This window comes from Mus musculus, chromosome 7 (assembly GCF_000001635.26).
Source record: "Mus musculus strain C57BL/6J chromosome 7, GRCm38.p6 C57BL/6J".
NCBI lineage: Eukaryota > Metazoa > Chordata > Mammalia > Rodentia > Muridae > Mus > Mus musculus.
In genome coordinates this window covers 32,703,338-32,719,216 of record NC_000073.6, presented here as the reverse complement: position 1 = coordinate 32,719,216, position 15,879 = coordinate 32,703,338, and the positions used below count along the sequence as shown (strand labels likewise).

Here is a 15,879-nt window from a genome sequence, read left to right as displayed (position 1 = left end):
TTCTTAATCACTGCTAATTTCTTAGCTCCAGATAACCAGCATCAATAGTCCCAGTAATGCAAAGTTTTTGCTTTGGTAGTTCTGGTATCTTGTTAATCACAGCTGATTCTTCAGCCCCAGCTAACCAGAACTACAGAATCTTCACAATCAAAACAGCAATGGCCCTGAAAAGAGTCTTTAATTTTCCCTCTGAAATTTCACAAAACAGACCTCCATCTTCTGCAGTGTTCTCAACATTATCATCCAAGCTCCTACACAACATCTGACAGGGCTCTTAACATCAAATGGATTTTCAAGCCCAAAGTTCCAGAGTCCTTTCACAGTCCTTTCTATAACATGGTCAGGTTGTCACAGGAATACCCGACTCTGATGGTACCAATTTGCCTTAATCAGTGTTTCTATTCCTGCACAAACATCATGACCAAGAAGCAAGTTGGGGAGGAAAGGGTTTATTTGGCTTATACTTCCATACTGCTGTTCATCACCAAAGGAAGTCAGGACTGGAACTCAAGCAGGTAAAGAAGTAAGAGCTGATTCAGAGGCCATGGAGGGATGTTCTTTACTGGCTTGCCTCACCTGGCTTGCTCAGCCTGCTCTCTTATAGAACCCAAGACTGCCAGCCCATAATTGGTCCCACCCACAAGGGACCTTTCCCCCTTGATCACTAATTGAGAAAATGCCATACAGTTGGATCTCATGGAGGCATTTCCTCAACTGAAACTCCTTTCAATGTGATAACTCCAGCTGTGTCAAGTTGACACAAAACTAGCAGTAAAAGGAGATACCATGGGGTGCTGGGAAGAAGGTATATCCGTTTGTTTTAGGATTAAAATGGTCTAGCTATTTGTTAAATCCATGTCTTTCATAAATTCTGTTAGTTTCAATTTGTCTGTCTAGTTTCTGTTTACACGGTCTGTCCAATGTTGAGAGTAGGGTGTTCAAGTCTCCTGCTATTACTGTGTGAGGTGCAATGTGTACTTTGAGCTTTACTAAAGTTTCCATAGTGAATGTGCTGCTCTTGCATTTGGAGCACAGACATTTATAATAGAGACTTCATCTAGGAATATTTTAACTTTGATGAGTATATAGTGCCCCTCCTTGTCTTTTTTGATAACTTTGGATTGGAAGTCGATCTTATTCGATGTTAGAATGGCTACTCCAGCCTTTTTCTTTGGACCATTTCCTAGGAAAATTGTTTTCCAGCCTTTTACTCTGAGCTAGTATCTGTATTTGTCCCTGAGATGGGTTTCCCGTATGCAGTATAATGTTGGGTCCTGTTTATATAGCCAATCTGTTAGTCTATTTGTTTTTACTGGGGAATTGAGTCCATTGATATTAAGAGATATTAAGGAAAAGTTTATTGCTTCCTGTTATTTTTGTTGTTAGAGTTGGGGTTCTGTTCTTGGGGTTGTCTCCTTTTAGGTTCATTGAAGGATTATTTTCTTGCTTTCTCTAGGGTGTAATTTCCATCCTTATGCTTCAGTATTCCCTTTATTATCCATTGAAGGTCTGGATTCAAGGAAAGATATTATGTGATTTTGGTTATGGCATGGAATATTTGGTTGCCCCATCTATAATAATTGAGAGTTTTGATGGGTATAGTAGCCTGAGTTTGCATTTGTGTTCTCTTAGAGCCTGTATAAAAGCTGTCCAGGATCACCTGTCTATCTTAGTCTCTGGTGAGAAGTCTGGTGTAATTCTAATAGGTTTGCCTTTATGTTACTTGACCCTTTTCCCTTACTGCTTTTAATACTCTGTCCTTATATACTACATTTGTTGTTCTGATTATTATGTGTCGGGAGGAATTTCTCTTCTGTTCCAGTCTATTTGGAGTTCTGTAGGCTTCTTGTATGTTCATGGGCATCTCTTTCTTTAGGATTGGAAAATTTCTTCTATAATCTTGTTGAAGATATTTGATGGCCCTTTAAGTTGATAATCTTCATTCTCATCTACTCCTATTATCCGTAGGTTTCATCTTCTCATTGTGACCTGGAATTCCTGGATGTTTTGAGTTAGAATCTTTTTGCATTTTGCATCTTCCTTGATTTCTGTGCCCATGTTCTCTATGGAAATTTCTGCACCTGAGATTCTCTCTTCCATCTCTTGGAATCTGTTGCTGATCCTCGAATCTATGGTTACTGATTTCTTTCCTTGGGTTTCTATCTCCAATGTTGTCTCACCTTTGGGTTTCTTTTTTGTTTCTACATACTGTTTTAGGTCTTGGATGGTTTTGTGGAATTCCATGTCCTGTTTGATTGTGTTTTCCTGTAATTCTTTAAGGACTTCTAACTCTTTAGCAGTGTTCTCCTGTATTTCTTTAAGTGAGTTATTAATGCCCTTCTTAAAGTCTTCTATCAGGATCAGAAGATATGATTTTGATTCGAGTTTTGCTTTTCAGGTGTGTTGGGGTATCCAGGACTGCCCGAGATTGGGGTTCTGGGTTCTGATGATGGTGAGTGGTCTTGGTTTCCGTTAGTAAGATGCTTACATTTGCCTTTCATCATCTAGTAATCTCTGGCATTATTGGTTACAGTTGTCTCTGGTTGGAGCTTGTTCCAACTGTGATTCTGTTAGCCTCTGTCAGCAGTCCTGGGAGCCCATTTCTCTCCTGAGTCTCAGGGGTCAGAGTACTCTCTGCTGGCAAACTCTATTTTTGCAGGGAAGGTGCACAGAGGTCTGGCGTTCAGACCTGCCTTCAGGCTGAAGGTGAATGCCTGAAACAGGGACTTTTTCAGAAGATGTGTTGCCAAAGCTGTCTGCCAGCTGACTTGCCCAGACTGTTCTCCAAGGGACCGGGAACACAAGATGGCTCCCTCACCTGTTCCAGCAGTCAGAGACCTACCAAGAGGATACCTCTCCTCTCGCTAAGAAGGTGCCAGGATATCTGGAGCCCGAAATTGTGGTCTGTACCAGAAACTGTGTCTCTTGGGCCTGTCCAAAAGTTGTTTCACTCTGCAGTCTGCACTCTCACCTGTGCAGACTAGTCTCTGAGGGAGCCCGGGCAAAAGATGGCTCCCTCACCTATTCAGGCAGTCAGTGCCCTCCTTGTCAGACAATTCTCCTCTGGCTGAGAAGGTTACTGGATGTCTTGAGCCTGAAACGGGATCTGTCCCAGAAGCTGTGTCACTTCTGCAGACTGCTCACTCACCCTCCACATTCTGTGAGGTGACCTGGGCAGACTGGTCTCCAAGGGACCCAGGATCCAAGATGGCTCCCTCCTTTGTTCAGGCAGTCAGAGACCTCCTTGGCAGACAGCTCTCCTCTGACAGGGAAGGTGCCCAGATATCTGGAGCCCAAGATGGGGTCTTTCCCAGAAGCTGTGTGCTTCTGCCTGTCCCAGAAGCTGTGTTGCTTCTGCAGTCCATACTCTCCCCTGAGCAGAGTGGTCTCCGAGGGACCCCAAACACAAGATTGAGACTTGAAATTTTTATCATATAGATCTTTCACTTCCTTGGTTAGAGTCACTCAAATTTATTTTATATTATTTGTGACTATTGTGAACTGTGTTGTTTCCCTAATTTCTTTCTCATCCTGTTTGTCCTTTGTGTAGAGAAAGGCCATTGATTTGTTTGAGTTAATTTTATATCCAGCTACTGCACTGAAGCTGTTTATCAGGTTAGGAGTTCTCTGGTGGAATTTTTAGGGTCACTTGTATATACTATAATCTCATCTGCAAAGAGTGATATTTTGACTTCTATAATTCCAATTTGTATCCCCTTGATCTGTTGTTGTCTAACTGTTCTGGTTAGGACTTCAAGTACTATATAGACTATTTAGGGAGAAAGTGGGCAGCTTTCTATAGCCCCTGGTTTTAATGGGATTGCTTCAAGTTTCTCTCCATTTAGTTTGATGTTGGCTACTGGCTTGTTGTATATTGCTTTTATTATGTTTAGGTAAGGGCCTTGAATTCCTGAACTTCCCAAGCCTTTTATCATGAAGTTGTGTTGGATTTTCTCAAATTCTTTCTCAGCATCTATCAAGATGATCGTGTCTTTTTTGTCTTTGAGGCTGTTTGTATAGTGGATTATATTGATTGGGTTTTGTATATTAAACCATCCTTGCATGCCTGGGATGAAGCCTTCTTGATCATGATGGATGATCATTTTGATGTCTTTTTGGATTCAGTTTTCAAGGATTTTTTTGAGTATTTTTGCATCGCTGTTCATAATGGAAATTAGTCTGAAGTTCTCTTTCTTTGTTGGGTCTATATGTGGTTTAGTTATCAGAGTAGGTATCGTCTATAAGTATTATCCGAAGGTTTGGTCTTCTTATTGTGTACTGGATTTCCTGGTTGTTTTGAGTTAGGGTCTTTTTGGATTTTGCATTTTCTTTGTTGTGTCCATGCTTTCTATGGAATTATCTCCACCTGAGATTTTCTCTCCCATCTCTTGCATTCTGTTGCTGATACCTGCATCTATGGTTCCTGATTTCGTTCCTAGAATTTCTATTTACAGATTTGTCTCCCTTTGGGTTTTTTTCAATGTTTCTACATCCATTTTTAGATCTTGGGTAATTTGGTTCAATTCCATTACCTGTTTGGTTGTGTTTTCCTGTAATTCTTTAAGCGATTTTTGTGTTTCCTCTTTAAGTACTTCTACTTGTTAAGAAGTGAATTTCTGTAATTTTTTAAGAGCTTACACCTGATTCACAGTGTTCTCCTCTAATCTTTAAATGAGTTATTAGTGTCCTTCTTAAAATCTTTTACCACCATCATCAGATATTGTTACCTCATTCCAGCCTAGCAAAGCTGGCTGTGACCATCCTCCTCTGCTTGAGCAGAGCCACCTGCTGTGCTGATCTTTTGATGTGCCACTACCTGCCTGAGGCCCAATGTGCTGGAGGCCAAACAGGTTCTCTTCCAAGAATCTTTCTGAGTTAACACGGAACTGTGATTTTCGCGAGTTCCCACTAAAAGGCTGAAGATATCTACTTGTAAGGAACTTCCTTGGCCAGGGACAGGCCTCCCCTTTTTTTTATAAAGTGTGTTTGCTGACATTAAAATTGAATCTTGAACAGAAAGCTTGTCTTGGTTCCTTCCTTATCTCGCACAGCCCAGCCCTTCTTCTCTTCCAGGTTTCCAAAATGCCTTTCCAGACTAGAACCCAGGTCTGAGATCTGCTGGCTGGTCACAACATTTGGCGAAACAACGCGGGACTGAGAAATGGTAGAGGACATTTGGAAGAGACACTGCTGGTTTGGAGCTCCATAGAAGAAGAAAATAATTAAAGAAAATTAATACTGGAGAAGGTCGGTATGGGCTAAGCTGAAACAGTGTTAAAACCAGAGCACTGGTTCACTTAGGCTCAGCAGTGAAGCTTAACAGGAGCTGGGAACTATAACAGGCGGTAGGCCGTGGATACCCAAAGCTACATTTTTAGGCGTGAAAAAAGAAACAGTTTATTAAAAGGAAATTAATAATCAGGCAGATTGCATCATGAGGGAGGAAATTGTCCCAAAAAGCAGAGAGAAATTTCAGGAGTGCCATATTTTGTTCTCTCTGGGCCTTATAGCAGGAGTACTCTGTCCCCTTTTGTGTCTTGTCTAATGTCTGGTACACCAATCTTTTCTCATGTTCAATTCATGTATGTTCGTGTCCAGTCTGTATGAATGAATGTTCTATGTTTTATTTTGGACAATAAAGATGGTATAAAAAACTTTATCTATAAAGCTGAGAGCTGCAACATGCTTCATCCAGGAATCAGATACATGGCAGGAGGGTCCCTGCTGGAAAAACTGTTCATTTTAGGAAAAAAGGGCAAGTCTACAGCCTGTTAGTTTCAGGGTAAAAAAGCTGATAAATGGTTCATGATTAATGTGTTTGACAAATGTTAAAGTGCCTTTTATTCTATGATTGTAGCTACAAAAATTAATATTCTCTGATTGGTCTAAATGTAATTGCTTCATTTGGTTCCTTTTTATTGGTAATATGCTCTGCATGTTTTCACATTCAGCTCATAAGTTGTTGGTTGAGATTATTAATTGTTACATTGCTACAGATGGTTAGTGTTAAATTTGATAATTCAAGTTTAGAGTCCTTCTGACACGTGGCATAAGGCAGGCCAAGAGGCTGGGTCTCTAAAGATATTTCTAGTTTAGATAATAGTTAATGTGGTTCCTATCCTAAAAAGTAAAAATTTAAGGTAAGATTTAAAGCAATGCCTCTTTATTAAAGTATTAAAGCTTACAGGTATTCATAAATATTAATTGGTAGCTGAATTTCATAATATGATAATGCTTCTAATATTGATTTTAAAGATGATAAATTGTTTTAAATTTGGGTTTTGCTTTCCCAAGGTTGTAGATATTATCCTAACATTACAAAAGAAACTTGAAAATTATGGTTAAAACTGCCAGTGTTCCATTGACTGCAGCTTGCAGTTTGATTGCAAATTTAAGATTTTCTACTCATCCTTATATTGTTAATTAAGATTATTACAAGACTAATCAACTTATGAGAGCGCTAATACAGCTCACTTCATACAAAACTATGAAAGAATTATCTAGTTATGTTTGTCTTTGTGCATAAATTAGACCCTCAAACAATCAGTTTGGCTATAACTGGCAAGAAACTGCAATACGGGCAATTTTTTCACAACACTAAAGTTGTGAAGAACGTTTTAACTGTAAGTTATCCTAAAAAAGAGTATCAAAAATTAGAAACATAGACAGTTGGATTGTTCCTCTAGAATCAGTCCTTATTGCAAGGAGGGCCAAGATGCTCAGATTAAAAAATATTTTACATTTGAATCAATACAGGGCTCAGGGGAGCCCCAGAGGGGCTTGTGGCCTTTCTTTTGTTTTGCAAACAGTACCTAAGAAGGTTTTTCCCTGTGTTCAAGGAAATTTCTTTTTAAGAGTTACAGATCTATTCAGATGTTTAAATTAATGGTCAAATTCAAAGAATTTTGCTTCTAGTAAACTGATAATCACTAGAAAATTTTGCCTCTAGGTATGGCTAATATAGCTTTACATTATGTAAGAATTTTTATCATTTCTGCTTCTATACAAGAAGCCAAGAGTTTTAATCTTTCAATGTATATTTTTTTCCTAAGTGAAAAATGTTTTATTAGCTAATGCCCCTCAAGAGAAGTTTACTTAAAACCTTAACTAACCCTAGACAGAGCCACTTTATCCTTACTGTAAACATTTATCTGGCTCCTGTTAATTCTTTTGAAGTCATTCCTTTGTTTCCTGTCAGGTAACTTCTAGTATTTTGCATGCTGTGACTTCCTACCCCCTTTTATTATCTGTATTCTTTGGCTCCAGCATCTGCTGGGGGCTGTGGGGCAGAGCCTTGAGACACACAGTTTCCCCTGTTTCAGTACAAATAATCTAGTTGTGTGCTGTAGATGGTTTTTTAAAATACTAACAATCAAACCTTAATTTGTATACTAATAGTCAATGCTATGTCTCTGAGCTCATAATTGCTTAAGATTGTTCGTCCCTCAGATGCAATTAATTCTCAAATTTGCAATTGCTTATGTGTATACAACTCATAGAAATAATGCTGTTGTTTTAAGAAGGTGGTTTTTAGACATTTATTAAATTGTCCTAATTGCCTGGACATGTTTAAAACAATGCCAAAAATAAATTTATATCTCAGACAGTCCAAAGGTCATCCATATAAATAGGTTGGATATATAACCTTGTTCTTTATATATTCATAACATTTATGGTTTAAGATAATATTTTCGAATTCTTCTTTAGTATATTTTAGTATTCTATTGTGCATATATAATTCCTTTTAGTGTCCTAAAACACATGGAGCAGAGACAGCCAGATCAATAGTAACATGTAAGTATCTCGGGGAATGTTATTGAAAGGTAGGCATTTTAGCTTAAAGAAATAGAGCAGATCAATAGCTACCCACTTTTTCTGCTATGCTTGATTAAATAAATAGAATGGTTTCTGTCTCAATTATTTGGAAGATAGCCAAGATATACAAGAAACAGCTCCATTAAAGATTGCATTAACAAAAAGCCCAACTTCCTTGGTTCTGAAGAATTCAGTAATTCTCTTATTTACCCATGAGCTTATCTCCCTGCCCAAGTTCAGATCTCCACATCCCACTCAGGGTCACCACAACAGTATGGAGAATATTCACAGGTATAGGGCCTTGCCTCACAGTCACCTGCTTCACAGTCACTGTCACCTGCCTCCCATTCACCTATCTTACAGTCACCTACCTCACAGCCCCTGTTACCTGCCTCACAGTTAGTCACATGCCTCAGACTCACTGTCATCTACCTCACAGTTATCTTCATCACAGTCCCTGTCACTTGCCTCACAGTCACCTGCCACACAGTTAGTCACCTGACTGAGACTCATTGTCATCAACCTCACAGTTATCTTCATCATAGTCCCTGTCACTTGCCTCACAGTCACCTGCCTCACAGTTAGTCACCTTCCTCACCATTCATTACCTGCCTCACAATTAGTCACCTACATCATTGCCACCGACCATTATGACTGTTCTGATTCATACTCAACCCAGGGCCAGTGTCTCTTGGCAGCCCTGGTCCCTTGCCAAACATCATTCTAACACATATACTTGATAAAACCTCATATGTCATTGTGACAGCCATCTCAGTCTAAGAGAGGAGTCCAGTGTTATTAAGTGGACCACCCCCTTCCTTAAAATTAGCACCACTGCCATATCCTATGATTGTTTCCTTCCCTAAAAATAACCAACTTCTACTTCCATCCTATAATACATCACCAAAATATCCAGTTGGTCTTTATTTGGAATCTTGGTCCTGAATTTCTCCAGACTTGTGTCCAGACTCATGGCCTTCATTCAGACTTCTCTAGGACTGTTCAGATTCAACAAAGCTCTAAACCTATTTCTTAACATTCCTTATAAAAAATTATGCAACTGATCTCTCCACATCAGCAGACAACATTTTCTTCTGTTTAGCTATAGACATCAAAAGCCTCAGGTGGGCTGTGTCCCCTCTTTGCCTCTAATCCCATTGGACTCTCCCAGACCAACAGAAGATATTCCTTTTCTCTATACCTGAAATCACAATGATGATCCATCCAGAGCCCTGGACTTTGGCCTTCACTGGCACTGTCCCAGAAGCTACTGTTTTAAGCCTATCTTCTGCTCTCCACTCCTGAGCCAGTGAATATATGCTGTTCCAACTCTGTTCACCTATAATGGTGGGAACGTTTGATGTGTGTATATGTGTGAGAGAGGAGGGAAGGAGAGGAAGAAAGTGAGAGAAACCTCAAGCAGCAGTGAATACATTGAGAACACTCTTGGAAGACATGCTTCCCTGAGACAGGCCATTTAATTGGGTGGGAAAACAGGTATTGAAATATTTGGGGGTGAGAGATGGCTTCGATGGTGAATGTATATCACTGGTTGGAGCCATGGTGCTAGAAATGCCTCATATGCAGATGCTGTTGAACTTGATCTTGTAAGGGGGAACAACGACCTCTAACCTGGTTACTGGGCTATGTTACATCCTCTGATGGGGCAAAGGTGGAGGCCCAAGTCTAGACAGTCTAGGACATGCAGTCCTAGTACTGCTCATTTCAGGACAATACTCCGAGGATTTGTACATGCCTTGATCCCACTCTTGCTCCAAGTTTGCTTCTCACATCTCCAGAGTTCCATTGGTCGCAAAGATGTCCAGTAAAACATGATTCTGAAGACCTTCCCCACAAACTCTAAAGCTTCCACAGTCACTAAAACCCCATAACCAACTCAGCTGCCACTCTAGTCCTGGGTCCTGGATCTTAGCTCTCTGATCCTGCAAGACATGGTACTGAAGTACAACCTACTGCCAGCTGTCTCACCTCAGGATGTGCACACATCAATTCAGGTACCTGTTATACTTCCTAAATGACATGCTACTGGTAGTCAGATACTGGGATATGTCCATACATCTGGTGTTGTGGATTGAGTATCTATGTCTGATCAGAATACAGGTCTAATAATCAGAGATAAAGGCAAGTTATTTCAAGACTAATTTCTAGTTAACATACGAGTGGGATATTTATGGCAAGATAACATGAGATACCCTCTCATTATATCTGCTTAGCTCATGAGTGTCTGAAGCTATAGAAACCTGTGATGGAGTGACATTGTGAAAGAACCCATACTTGTTGCAGGATATCTGATCACACTGTGAACAAGACTGAATTTTTTAAAATTCTGTTTCTTGTTTTGGTGTGGTTCAGCTCTAGCATACATCTTTAAACCAAGAGCATTCTGTAAGCAAGAGCTAAATTATGTCAACAATAGGTGAAGAGGCAGTAAGAGCAACCAGTTGTCAGGGAGTAAACATAAGAAAACTCAGGAAAGATGAAGGAGCATCTTTGAGTTGAAGGAGATTTAAGAGAGCAAGGGAAAGGAGATGGTGAGTTTTCCTTCTGGGATATCAGTGGAGTATGAAGGTCAGCTGGCTGCTTTCTCTGCTACTAGGAAGCAGGTTTCCACTACAGTGACTGGCTCCCAAGTCAGAAAATTTGGAATTTTATAAAATTCTGTGGTAGAAGAGAGATTGTGAGAGTACAACCACCCGCTGAGGGGCAACAAAAGTCCTGGTGTACCTCCATCCCTGCCCTGCAGCACAGTAGCCTAACTTCTGTGTTTTACATATACATCTATACATAGATGAACAAAACATATAAAACCATATACTTGTAAAAATCTCATAACTAGAATAATGATAATAATAAATTTAAAAATAAAGTTCACAAAACTACCTCCACAGTGGAGGCCTCCCTCACACTCAATTCCAAGTCCTTTTTCCCTCTGAGCAAACTCTAAAGATATTTTCCAACCCTGTCTAGGAAGAAGTCTCCTCAGCTCATCGTGATGGCACCTGCTCCCTCAGAATTAAAGTCCCTCTGCTCAAAAGCTCAGTTTCCATCACTCTTCACATGAATCTTCAAGTATCTCCACATGAAACTCTCTTGCTGCAGAGAAAACTTCTCAGGCCCTACTTGCACTTGGTGACAGAAACAATGAAACTTACTCAAGGGAGTCTCCCTGGTCCTGATCATCTGGGCAGAGTTTAAAAGACCTGGGCAGGCACAGCTCTGACTTCTAATGTGCACTTGTCTGCAGTCAAGTGCTTCCTGGGGCCACAGCACCTTCCCAGGTAGTATGTCCACATGGCAGCCACCTACATACCAGAGACTGAGCAAGTATTTTCAGGCTGTGTCCCAAACGAAGCACTGTCAGCCTGTACAGCAGGCACTTATGCAGCATCCTCCTGAAACTGACCTACATAATATTGTTGAGTTTCTGATTTCCTTAACTCTGTGCAGTAGCCCAAACTCAGGTTCTTCAAATTCCATACATACAAAGCCTCAGCCTGACAAAAACTTGAAGTTTCACCCTCGGACGTCAAGCTGAGTCTTATGGGCAATGAAGTTCACAAGGCGTGACCTTCATAGGCATGAACACCATCATGTTGCAAAACAGATACATACTTGGCGGCCATACTTGCTGGTGTTCCAAAGTTCTGTTTCTTCTCCTGCTACAGTGGTGTGCAGAGATTAACATAGAATGGACTGAAACAATGCACAGGAAACCTTATTTCTGATATTTTTCAATGCTATGAGACCATATGAAAAAGGAAAATATATGCTCACCCAAAGAAATTGAAATTAGTACTATACCCTTACTTCTATTCATATGCATGTGGGCTGACCTTTTAATATGTCAGCTGTGGGATTGGTACTGTGGATCAATAGCTAACGGCACTTGTTCCCCAATGTGGCAACCTGAGTTTAAACATTAAGACCTATGTGGTAGAAGAGGACCAAACCTACTCCTATAGGTTTTCATTTGACCTTTACTCATGACCTTAGGAAGAAAGAAAGAAAGAAAGAAAGAAAGAAAGAAAGAAAGAGAGGGAGAGAGAGGGATGGGGAGGAGGAGGAGAGAAAGACAGAGAAAGAAAGAAAGAGAGGAAGAGAGAGGAGGGAAGGAGAGAGAGAGAGAGAGAGAGAGAGAGAGAGAGAGAGAGAGAGAGAGAGAGAGAGAGAGAGATTAAAGGCAGTTGTGTAGGGTATTGTATGTTAGTGCAATGAAAAAAAATTCCAAGTAGAATCATGATTTTATGATTGGAAAGACTGGGGGAAAGCTGTTGAGTTGAGGAGATGGAGACACCAACTCTAAGCAATCTTAGATTCCCATAGAAAACATGTCTCTGTAGTCAGTCATTTTCAAAGTAACAGGTATTCATATGAGTTGCTGATGCAGAATGTTTGCAAAGCAGTAAGTTTTTACTGTGAGAGTGTAGATTTGTGTTAAATGCTATTTAAAAAGTACATTTATTTTAATTCTATATTATGTTTGCATGAATGTCTGGTTACCATGAGACTGTCTCTGTGAGCTAGAGACCAGAAGAGGGTCTCCTTGGATCCTCTGGAACTGGACATAAAGACAGTTATAAGCTGTAGTAGGTACTGAGAATCCTTGTCCTCCGGTAGACCTCTTAGTCACTGATGCATCTCTGCATACCAGGATATTTTCCCCACTAGAAAGTGACTATACATTCACTGGCAATTGTGGTTGAAAGAATCTATATCAGGAGTAAAGCTTATCTAAGAAAATCAGTTGTGCAATACAAAGTAACTAGAAACAAAGTTATTCACTCAGTTATGCCCAGTATGGTCCTGAGACAACATTATTGGTGAAATGTATAAAAATCTAGAATCTCCATATTGTAATCAAGGGGCTCTGATATAGAAAAAGTGCAAGAAAAGTTGGTGGCATAAGGGTGAACCCTGGTTAGCTGGCTTGCAATGACTGTAAAACTTGTTCTCTTCTGGCCTCTCAAGTACATAACCCTTCCATCTCTATACCTATAACTAATGGTAAAACAACCATTTGAATAAAAATACAACAGAACTTTTGACTTTATCTTCTGAGTTACTGGTTAAAAGTAAAAGGATCTTTTTACTATGCCAGACCACATGAATTCATGTTTTATGACCCCATTCCTTGGTTGGTCTGCACTAAATTACGATTCAGCCATAGATGTGATAACTTACTCTGAGGGACAGTCTACGAGTCAGTTCTGAGCTCCACTGAGAGATACTTGCCCATCATAGCTTCTGTGTTTTACTCTCATGAAGCAATCTGAGCTACATGGTAAATGTACTTGCAAGTTACATGGAAATACACCTTCTAGCATAAATTGTGTGATCAGATATTGTAGCACTGTATATTTCAGGAGGCTTCAACCTTGGTTTAAGTGTGGGGGTTTGTTGAGGTTTGGTCTTTCTGTCAATAGCTGAGCATAACAGGCATAGATGGAGTATAGGTTTCTCAGGCTTGGGGTCAGAAGAGGACCATGAGAAGAAAGTGCAGGAGGAAGAAGGAGAAAACACCATGGCATTTGTGAACCAGAAAAATGTGGTCTTGAGGGCTGGCCAATTGGTGAGCCCAAAAGAAACACACTAAGTAGTAGTTAATGATTCAGGAACGTAGATTCTAATAACATAGAGGATAGTTATCTGTCCAGTTCTAATGTTGACTAAAGCTTATGGTAAATATACAGATTGTGTGTGTATTTTATCCAGGAACTAAAGAATCAAAGCCTGGGTGGAAACCCCAGGTTGAAATTAAAATTTTCTATAACTTATTGGAACATCAATATCTAGCAAAAATTCACTTTTAAAAAAATTAGTGTCAGATTGCCAAACGGAAAACATACACTGTTATCTTTAGATTAGGTGGTGGGGAGAATTGGTTTTTTAGCTGTTTGGTTTTCCTTGAAGCTCTGTTAGGGATGGGAGGACTAGGACAAAAATACAAAATTGGCATGTGTGATTCTAAGTTAGGATGAAGTTGAGCCTCCCAAACCTAACTAAACAGCATGCTAATGTGCAGGCTTATTCTCCCATCTAACGTCTCTCAATGCTTCTCTGCTTTCTTGGAGATGCTGCTAATTCCAAAGATACTAAAGACCTTGCAGTGCAATGAAGCAGGAAAAGTCCTGCTGATCAGAGGAGAGAATACAAGGCTACATGTCTTCCAAAATGAAAAAAATTATAGAAAATAAATGGAAATGTGAGATTTCAATGCCATCTTATCATAATAATCATACACACACATTCTTTTCTCTGTCAGGCCTTGTCAGGGTACGGACTTTGGCCACATCAATGTCATAGAGTTTCTTCACGGCCTCTTTGATCTGCTGCTTGATGGCCTTAAAATCCACACTTTATCCACAGAGATATTAAACTTCATAAAATTGAGAAATAAATTAAAATTACTGTAAATTAGAAGAAATAGCCTTTTCACCAAGATGGCACCAAAAGCGAAGAAGGAAGCCATGGCCCTTCTCAAAGATGAAGCCAAAGCAACGGCCTTGAAAGCTAAGAAGGCAGTGCTGAAAGGCATCCACAGCCACAAAAAGAAGATCAGAACTTCACCTATCTTCTGGCAGCCCAAGTCCCTGTGGCTCCAGAGAAAGCCAAAATATCTTCAAAATAGTGAGCCCAGGAGAAACAAGCTTGACCACTATGCTGTCATCAAATTGCCTCTGACCACTGAGTCAGCCATGAAGAAAATAAAGGATAACAACATGCTTGTGTTCATTGTGGATGTCAAGACCAACAAGCACCAGATCAAAAAGGCCGTGAGAAAACTCTATGACATTGATGTGGCCAAAGTCCATACCCTGACAAGGCCTGACAGAGAGAACAAGGCGTGTGTTTACTTAGCTCCTGATTGTGAGGCTCCAGATGTTGTCAACAAGATTAGGGTCATCTAAACTGAGTCCAGATGGATAATTCTAAATATACACTTTTTTCATCATAAAAAAGAAGGGAGAAATAATAGAAATGTAAGATGTCAATGCTGTCTTAAGCAACTGGATTCTTTCAATGTGGGATCCAGGGGAACACTGGGACAGGTTATCCTAGCACATGAATATATCTATATATATCTATATATATTTATATATATATATCTATATATATTTATATATATATCTATATATATTCCTTAAAATAGGCTTATACCATAAATATAAAGAAATTAAAATGAAGTGAATTTTAGGAAAAATATTAATTAAATTTATATAGAGGTAAAGGGGATATTTGTATTTCTGAAAAAATAAGATAAAGTGGAAAGTGTACCTTTCCTGGGCATATATCCAGAAGATGTTCCAACAGGTAAGAAGAACACATGCTCCACTATGTTCATAGTACCCTTATTTATAATGGCCAGAAGCTGGAAAGAACCCAGATGTCTCTCAACAGAGAAATGGATACAGAAAATGTGGTACATTTACACAATGGGGTACTAATCAGCTATTAAAAAGAATGAATTTATAAAATCTCTAGGCAAATGGATGGATCTGGAGGGTATCATCCTGAGTAAGGTAACACAATAACAAAAGATCTCACATGATATGTACTCACTGATAAGTGGATATTAGCTCAGAGACTTAGAATACCCAAGACATAAGATACAAGTTGCAAAACACATGAAACTCAAGAACAAAGACCATAGTGTGGACACGTTGCCCCTTCTTAGAAATGGGAACAAAACACCCATGGAAGAAGTTACAGAGACAAAGTTTGGAGCTGAGATGAAAGGATGAACCATCTAGAGACTGCCACACCCGGGTATCCACCCCATAATCAGCCTCCAAACTCTGACACCATTGAATATGCCAGCAAAATTTTGCTGAAATGACCCTGATATAGCTGTCTTTTGTGAGGCTATGCCGGTGCCTGGCAAACACAGAAGTGGATCCTCACAGTCAGCTATTGGATGGAACAGAGGGTGTCCAATTATTGGAGCTAGAGAAAGTACCCAAGGAGCTAAATGTGTCTGCAACCCTATAGAACAAAAATATGAACTATTCAGTACCCCCGGAGCTATTGTCTTTAGCTGCATAT

General features: G+C 39.7%; 1 pseudogene; it reads left to right on the top strand.

Annotated features, from left to right (window-relative positions):
- Positions 1-14,276: 14,276 nt before the first annotated feature.
- Gm5058 lies at positions 14,277-14,744 on the top strand (annotated as a pseudogene).
- The last annotated feature ends 1,135 nt before the right edge of the window (positions 14,745-15,879 follow it).